We start from the raw sequence: 9764 nt of genomic DNA, 5'->3' as shown, positions 1-9764 counted from the left end.
TTTTTATTTCTGAAATTTACCACCCTTGGCTTATACTGGAGTCAATGTTTTCCCAGTTTTTTTGTGGTCAAATTAGGTGCCTCGGCTTATACTTGAGTATATACGGTATATATGCCGACAGCATTGGGGAAGAATCCAACTCTGATTAAAACGGCTTATACTTGGGTGCAGGCTTATATTCGGGTCAGCTTATACTCAAGTATATATGGTATATAGGCTGACGCTCCTTGCGGTCATGCCAGCCACGTGTTATTTGAGTGATTATATTGCTTCTGTTTATGTGATTGTTTTAGTCAATTGTTATGTTTTTTAAAAAATTCTTATAGCGTTTTATAGTGTTTTCAGTGTTTTATTGTACAATGTTTTATGCTGATTTTATATTGGAAACTGCCCTGAGTCCCTTTTGGGAGAGAGGGCGGCATACAAATAAACTTTTACTTACTTACTTACTGACAGCATTGGGGAAGAATCCAATTCTGATTAAAACAGCTTATACCCGGGTGCAGGTCTTGGTTGGCTTATATTTGGGTCAGCTTACACTCGAGTATATATGGTATATTTATAATTTTTCTCTATTATTATTGGTATGATTAGATTTGTTATTTTACTGTGATAATCAAACCCTGTCAGAACAACCAGCTTGAAAAGGGGAAGGACTGCTGTGAGGTTATCCCTGATGAGCAAGCCAGGTTCTAGCTACATATTTGCACAGTACAAAAGCTGCCCGGGCCCTGAAATCTTCCTCAAGCGTGAGGCTGCTGCAGGCAAGTAATTCTGGGTTTCAGGTGCTCTGACTCTGCCCACCTTCTACCTGTAAGCTGCAATTATCCACAGAGCAATAGCAGCCAGGTTCAACAACAGGTTGGGGATGGATGACATGCTTATCTATCAAGGATGCCTGTGCAAACATCCTTTGCTTCCCATTTCTGTGTCTGGCTTGTGTCCACTTCTGATTACTTTTGCTGTACTATCGTTTTGTTGTGTTTGGTTTATAATTGGAAATTATTAATTAGTTACATTGCTTTAACTACATCTTGTTTGCGATCTACGTACATGTATGGATACCTAGGCTTTAAAAATGGGTAATCCAAAATCTTACCCCATTGATTAAAACATACACCTGGATAGAGAGAGGTATGTTATTGTTGGGTTACTATGAGTTTTCCAGGCTGTATGTTCCAGAAGCATTCTCTCCTGACGTTTCGCTCTTTATTTTGAAACATTTTAATAACTGCCTCATGTTTACAAAACACACTTAGTGCACTTTCGCCCAGTTCGTTTTTTATGATTTTATTGCTGTATTTTAATATGTCTTTACTAATGTTTTTGCTGTTTTTTTAACATGTTTATTCTCATTTGCGCGTGGTTTTTGCTGTTTGATGTGTTCCTTATTGTATTTGCTCGGGCTTTTGCCCCATGTAAGCCGCCCCGAGTCCCTTCGGGGAGATGGAGGCAGGGTATAAGAATAAAGATTATTATTATTATTATTATTATTATTATTATTATTATTATTATTATTAAATCTGGGATCTGAGACTTAAGCAAAGTCTGTTGCCTTTTGCTCCTCTTGCATAACCGCTTGCTGCTTTGTTTCATTTTATTAGGGGACTGATACCTTCTGGGTGACACAATGGAGGAAATGTCCTTCTCGTTCGTCCCCTCCAACCCTGTCCTGGAGGGTCTGGAACAGACAGAAGGGTGTCCTTGGATGACTTGAGCAGACAGGCTGAGTCATCTGTGGGTCCCTGGGGGGAAACTTCAAGGTTTGCAGGAATATAGCAGGGGAATAATTCAGCAGTGGGGATCCAAACCCTGGATTCCAGAGTTCAGTGCTCAGATCACTACAGCTTTGATTTGAATGCAAAAGCAGGCGGTTGCCTTATCTCACGTGAGACAACTGGCTCATCTCTCTCAAGGGTGGGTCAATGTCTTCTTCAAGTATCAGCTTTTTGCTCCAACTCAAAATTAGGGCTCTGCCTACACCCTAAATTTGGGATAGGGGAGGGTGGAAGAAAAATTGTTCTAAAATATTGTGTCAGATTCCAGTTCTCCTGCTTCTGAAGAATGGGTTGATTGAAATAGGAACATAGGCAATAGATTTACACCGAGACAGGGAACTGCTGGATCCAGTCTACAAAGAAGTCCTCTGTCTTGAACTTTGGGCAAAAAAGCAACTGTCTCTGAAACATTTTCATACTGCAATTCTCGGTATCTTCTAAGCAACACAGCCTAGCGGGGAGATTCTCAGAGATATAGCCCAAAATAGTAACTTTATCCATCTCTGATGAATGCTGATAATTTGGCCATCCTGCATTGCACAGCCTGCCTTTAAGTTGGAAGTTCTCCTCCTCTATTTGAAGTGCTAATTTAAAGATGGAAAATCCCACGAAGGAACTGCATAGACCAGGGGTCCTCAAACATTTTAAGTGGAGGGCCGATTCACTGTCCCTCAGAGTGTTGGGGGCCCGGATTAGGATGAAATAGTCCAAAATTATGATTGTTGTTGTTGTGTACCTTCAAGTCATTTCAGACTTAGGTCAACCCTAAGTCTAAAGTTTAGGACAGAGGCCAGGTCAGTGACCCTGGAGGACCTTAGTTTGGGGACCCCTGATCTAGACGATCTCATTAGACCATAGGTAAGGAAAGAGACCTCCAAAGACCATCTAGATGGTCTCATAAGACCATAGGTAAGGAAAGGGACCCTCAAAGGCCATCTAGACGGTCTCATAGGACCATAGGTAAGGACAGTGACCTCCAAAAGCCATCTAGATGGTCTCATAAAACTATAGATAAGGAAAGGGATCCTCAAAGACTATCTAGATGGTCTCATAGGACCATAGGTAAGGAAAGTGACCTCCAAAAGCCATCTAGATGGTCTCATAAGACTATAGATAAGGAAAGGGATCCTCAAAGACTATCTAGATGGTCTCATAGGACCATAGGTAAGGAAAGTGACCTCCAAAAGCCATCTAGATGGTCTCAATAGACCATAGGTAAGGAAAGGGACCCTCAAAGGCCATCTAGATGATCTCATAAGGGCATCAGAAGACCATAGATAAGGAAAGGGACCTCAAAGACCATCTAGATGGTTTTGTAAGACCATCGGTAAGGAAAGGGGCCCCCAAAAGCCATCTAGACAATCTCATAAAACCATAGGTAAGGAAAGGGACCCTCAAAGGCCATCTACAGTCTCATAGGACCATAGGTAAGGAAAGTGACCTCCAAAAGCCATCTAGATGGTCTCATAAGGCCGTAGCTAAGCAAAGAGACCTTCAAAGACCATCTAGACGATCTCATAAGGTCGAAGCTAAGCAAAGAGATCTTCAAAGACAATCTAGACAATTTCATAAGGCCATAAGTAAGCAAAGAGACCTCCAAAGACCAGGTAGACTTAGATCAACCTTAAGTCTAAAGTTTAGGACAGGGGCCAAGTCAATGACCTTGCAGGGCCACATCCGGCCCACGGGCCTTAGTTTGGGGACCCCTGGAATAGACTGTTGTAGTTCAGCAGCCAGGGGATGATGGGTTCACTGAAGACTCAGAAGGGATTGTGGGATTTCCTGGGGTTCAAAGTGATACAGACCAAGGGAATGAAATTGACTCAGACCGTGCTGAGCTCCAAGGTCAGTCACAGGAGCCAGAAACAACATCATTAGATAAGGGGAGGAGAGAAGAAGAATGAAGTGAAACAGAAAACTCAAGGGAAAGTACCTGGTGGTATGGAGATAAACCAGGATCTCTGTTTGCACATCAGGACAGAGAATCAATTCCTAAGGTCAGCATGTTTACGTGGGAAATAGATAAAGTTCATGGGAAACACCATGACTTCATGACTGCTTATTAACGGCCAGTTGTTTACCTTTAAATTAGTTCAGGCAACATTGGTGTTCGAGGGAGAACCTAGGCCTGAGTTCTTGTGTCCTGCTCATGGGATTCAAATATCTTGGAAGGTTGTTTATATTCTTGCTTTGTGATTCTTGCTAAGTTTTTTTTCCTAAGGATATCTTTTGCTTATGAATTTATGCTCTACTTGTGATTTTTGACTATTCCTGGACTGTGTGACCTTTGGATTTTCATGAGACATTTGGAATCCTGTAAGATTATCACCTATTGCTGAACCTGTTTTGTATTACAGTAGAGTCTCACTTATCCAAGGTTCTGTGTTATCCAAGGCAGTCTGCCTTTTAGTAGTCATTGCTTTTGTAGTCAATGTTGCAATGTTTTGGTGCTAAATTTGTAAATACAGTAATTACTACATAACATTACTGTGTATTGAACTGTTTTTTCTGTCCATTTCTTGTAAAACATGATGTCTTGGTGCTTAATTTGTAAAATCATAATGTAATTTGATGTTTAATAGGCTTTTTTCTTAATCCCTCCTTATTATCCAAGATTTTCGCTTATCCAATGTTCTAATTTTATATTTAATAGGCTTTTTTCTTAATCCCTCCTTATTATCCGAGATTTTCGCTTATCCAATGTTCTAATTTGATGTTTAATAGGCTTTTTTCTTAATCCCTCCTTATTATCCAAGATTTTCGCTTATCCAATGTTCTAATCTTATGTTTAATAGGCTTTTTTCTTAATCCCTCCTTATTATCCAAGATTTTCGCTTATCCAATGTTCTAATTTTAATAGGCTTTTTTCTTAATCTCTCCTTATTATCCAAGATTTTCGCTTATCCAATGTTCTAATTTTATGTTTAATAGGATTTTTTTCTTAATCCCTCCTTACTATCCAAGATTTTCGCTTATCCAATGTTCTAATTTTATGTTTAATAGGCTTTTTTCTTAATCCCTCCTTACTATCCAAGATTTTCGCTTATCCAGTGTTCTAATTTTATATTGTACTAGCTGTGCTCGGCTATGCGTTGCTGTGGCAAAGTGGTGGTGGTATTGGTTAAAAGTTGTTGTGGAATTTTTATTTGACGTTATTTGTACTTTTTAAAATTAATTTTATTGTAACTTATCTTTTTTATTTATTATATTTTATTATTTTGTAGTATTATTTTTAGTTATTTTGTTATTATAGTATTTAATTTTTTTAGTGTTTTTATTGTATTATTTGTATTTATTTTATTTTTTATTCTTTTATTAACACTGGGCTGAGTGGGTTGCTAGGAGACCAAGTGGGCAGAGCTTAGAGCCTTCTAAGTGGCAGCAATTGGATAAAAACAATTATTTCTCTCCCTCTAATTAGGACTTTATTTTTCTTTGCTTTTTGTTGTATCAACCTAGAGGAGTGGATGAGGGGTTGTGCTGTCAAATTTCGAGGTTGGGGGGCCTGTAGTTTTGTTGTTTTGTGGGTCGCAGTGATGCCATCACTCTTTTATATATATAGATAGGCTTTTTTCTTAATCCCTCCTTATTATCCAAGATTTTTGCTTATCCAATGTTCTGCCGGCCTGTTTATCTTGGATAAGTGAGACTCTGCTGTATTCCTCTTCTTTCTTATTTCCTGCTTTTTCACATATTTTATGTATTTTTACAGTCAACTCTTTACTTATACTCTGGATTCTTGTGTGTTGCTGTGGTCCTAGGTGGCATCAGGCCTGGAGGGCAACCTAGAACTTGACATTGTCTATCAACAATCCCATTGGCCATGATAGATCAGTGGTCCAAAATCATGATTTCCCAAGCTCGAGCCATCTGTTCCTTGAAACACTCTCCTACGACTCCGGATACCAATTACAAATATTGGCTGGACAATTTGGAAATAATTGGAGGTGGAGGAGGATTTTCCTAAGCATTATTGTGAACATTTCTGGAACACGATGGCCACTTCATCCTGATGTTAGAAACATGGCTGGGTGTGATACACCATATGCCCAAGCTCTAAACCTCGCCATCTGTAAAGATAATGAACTGAGTGATGGCAAGAGATGAATGGCAGAAGCTGGCATTGTAGGACTTTATGGAAGACCAAGGGCCATGGCAATTTACAGTCCAATCCTACAGAAACCTGGCACCTCCTGGACAGAGCACTAAATATCCCACCACGATGCACAGTCTCCTCGGGAAGGCATGTCACGTCCTTCGACTGATGGGGCCTCGTAAGCATCTCTGTGCATGATAAGGGAGTTGTCATGCCAGCCAGCTGCTATGGCTGGTTGACTGCTCAATCGCCCAATCCTGATGGACAGTTCTGAATTTGAGCTGCATCCAGGGCCAGCTTGAGGCAGGGGACAATATGGCACGTTGCCAGAGGTTACCTTTTGGTCTACAGTTTCCTGGGGATTTGGGGAGCTGTAGCCCAGAAAAGGAACATTTTCCTGCTTTGCTAACTTCATATCCAGAAGCTAGCCAAGGATGCACTTGTGTCTCCTCTGACATGGACAATGAGGCAACATCCTGAGCTATTTCCAGTTAAAATAATTTGAATATTTATTTATTTATTTATTTATTTATTTATTTATTTACAACAGTTATAGCCTGCACTTCTCGCCCGAGGGGACTCAGGGCAGCTTACAAAAATATTGGGTTGCTGTGAGTTTCCCAGGCTGCATGGCCAAGTTCCAGAAGCATTTTTCTCTCCTGACATTTCACCCGCATCTATGGCAGGCATCCTCAGAGGTTGTAGGGTCTGTTGGAAACTAGGCAAGTGGGGTTTATATATCAGTGGAAGGTCCAGGGTGTGAGAAAGAACTTTTATCTGTTGGAGGCAAGTGTGAATGTTGCAACAGGCCCTGATTGTGGGAGGTCCAGGGCGGGAGAAAAGGACTCTTGTCTGTTGGAGGCAAGTGTGAATCTTGCAACTGGCCACATTGAATGGCCCTTCAGCTTCAAAGCCTGGCTGCTTCCTGCCTGGAGGGATTCTTTGTTGGGAGGTGTCAGCTGGCCCTGATTGTGGGAGGTCCAAGGTGGGAGAAAGGGACTCTTTTCTGTTGGAGGCAAGTGTGAATGTTGCAGCAGGCCACATTGAATGGCCCTTCAGCTTCAAAGCCTGGCTGCTTCCTGCCTGGAGGGATCTTTTGTTGGGAGAAGTTAGCTGGCCTTGATTGTGGGAGGTCCAGGGTGGGAGAAAAGGACTCTTGTCTGTTTGAGGCAAGTGTGAATGTTGCAGCAGGCCACATTGAATGGCCCTTCAGCTTCAAAGCCTGGCTGCTTCCTGCCTGGAGGGATCTTTTGTTGGGAGAAGTTAGCTGGCCTTGATTGTGGGAGGTCCAGGGTGGGAGAAAAGGACTCTTGTCTGTTTGAGGCAAGTGTGAATGTTGCAGCAGGCCACATTGAATGGCCCTTCAGCTTCAAAGCCTGGCTGCTTCCTGCCTGGAGGGATCTTTTTGTTGGGAGAAGTTAGCTGGCCCTGATTGTGGGAGGTCCAGGGTGGGAGAAAAGGACTCTTGTCTGTTTGAGGCAAGTGTGAATGCAAGTGTGAAGCTTGATTAGCACTGAAAGGCTCGGCAGACTAATTCAGCCAGATAACTCAGCCATAGCAGAGCACCTGATGAACCAACCTGTATACAGCATATTATCTGAGAACGCAGAAATGCTGGGCCACTCTCACAACCACCATGTCACACTATACAGAGAAGCCTTTGAAATACGCAAGCATGTGGAGAATTTCAACTGAAAGGAGAAAACCATGAAAATGGACAAAATCTGGGGGAATCCTTTGTTGGGAGGTGTTAGCTGGCCTTGATTCTTTCTTGTCTGGAATTCCTGTGTTTTTTAAATGTTGTTCCTTATTTCCTGTCCTAATTCTGTCCTGATTTTAGCCAGATTTTGTTCGTTTTCATGGTTTCCTCATGAATACCATTTTCCTGCTTCTTGAAAGGTGGTTGGATTGGATCAGTGGTTCCCAAAGTTATTTGGCCTGCCGCCCCCTTTCCAGAAAAAATATGACTCAGCACACCCTGGAAAGAGGGGAGTGGCTTAGAGGGGTGGGCGTGGCTCCTGCTCAAGAGGGCGGGACTGAGCCTCTCCCCTAGACCCAGATTCAGTGCTGGGAGGGGGAGGGGGAGGTGGGCGGGGCCACAAATGGGCGGCCAGGACTGGAATGGGCGGAGTTACGAGTTCTGAGGCAGGGCTGAGCTTCTATCCCTGTCTTGCGGTGCCTGCCAGGACACAGGGGGCAGGGCTAGAGGAGGGGGCGGGCCTCTTCCCAAGTGCCTGATGGGGCTGAACCTCTATACCCCACCCCTGTGTTCTAACAAGAGCCTCAGGAGAGGTATAGAGGCTCAGCCCTGTCTCATGCTCTTGGAAAGAGGCCACGCCCCCACCCCTAGCACCGCCCTTTAGTCCTAAAAGGCCTCTCAGGAGAGGTATAGAGGCTCAGCCCTGTCTCAGGCTCTTGGAAGGAGGCCCCGCCCCCTTCCCTAGCTCCACCCTCTGTGTCCCAACAAGCGCCTCAGGAGAGGTATAGATGCTCAGCCCTGTCTCGGGCTGTTGGGAAGAAGCCACGCCCACTCCTCTAGCTCCACCCCCTGTGTCCTAACAGGTGCCTCAGGTGCTCAGCCCTGTCTCCGGCACTTGGGAAGAGGCCCCGCCCTTCCCCTGGCCCCGCCCCCGTATCCTAATAGGTGCCATCACCGCCCCCCTGGATCTCTGCAGCACCCACTAGGGGGCAGTAGTGCCCACTTTGGGAATCACTGGACTGGATGGCCCACGAGGTCTCTTCCAACTCTATGATTCTATCAGTTGGAAGGGCTTGGGCTGTGTCTTCCTGCATAGCAGAGGGTTGTACAGGATGGTCCTGGGGGTCTCTTCCAAATCTAGGATTCTGTAACCACGTTTCTGATATGGGAGCCACCATCCATCATAGAAGAGTGGCATCATGCTTCTCCTGCCCTGATCTAGTTGGGGGCAAACTCCTTCACTCGCTTGCATCCTGGTTCACTATATCTTGGTCCAAGAACTCCATTGTATCTTGTGTAGACAAATTTAGCTCACACCAGCTGGTACAGTATGTGAATCCCCTAGAACCGCATCCAAAGCAACCAATGAGCCAAATGCACAAGGCTGTTAATAATCAGATCATAAGCATAAGTCACACAGTTCATCAACGTGAAGCGACACGAGATAAAACCATCTTTCTCTGGTGCTCTCGAGTTCTCTCCGCAACATGCTTTTTCTTTCGGATACATGTTCACATTCCAAACAACCAAAAGATATATATATATATAAATATATAAAATTCAGCAAGAGACAGAGGCAATGTCAGAAACCAACATGAGATGAGATGGTCGAGGCGGATGGCAGGAGAGAGAACGAGAGACTGAGAGTGATGATGAAAAGAGAGAAAAAGAGAAAGAGAGATGGAAGCAGGTTTCGGAGGAGGAGGAGAAGAACTTTGAAACTCATTTGTTGAAAGAAACATAAAACCATACCTTGGCTGTTTAGCGTCAGGTGAGCCGGACCTTGAAGGGGAAGGAAAGGAAAAAAGAAAGAAAGAAAAAAGACGAGTCATATAAACGCACGGAAAAAAGGAGGGTTTTCCCCTCTATGCCACAATTTAAAAGCTTTTTTTAACTTGTGACAGACATCCGGGTCCCCCAGCAGATAGAGAGGGGAAGGGAGTTGAGGGTCGGATGCCGAAACAAACAGAAAGGAGAGGAGAAGAAACTGAAAATCCCGGACAGAGCCAGACAGAACCAAAACAAGAACAAGAGAGGGGAACAGGCTAGAACAGAAAAACAAATTAAAGTTGGGTTTCTTTTACGGTTTAAAAAAAAAAAAGCATTTTGGGCAAATGGCCACATTGCCCAGTGGGAGAAAATGCTTTTTTTTTCAGGAGAAAAACAACAAAAATGGGTGGGGGGTGGGTGG

The sequence above is a fragment of the Anolis carolinensis genome, unplaced genomic scaffold, assembly GCF_035594765.1.
Source record: "Anolis carolinensis isolate JA03-04 unplaced genomic scaffold, rAnoCar3.1.pri scaffold_63, whole genome shotgun sequence".
Taxonomy (NCBI): Eukaryota; Metazoa; Chordata; class Lepidosauria; order Squamata; family Dactyloidae; genus Anolis; species Anolis carolinensis.
Note: the sequence above shows the minus strand (reverse complement) of the source record.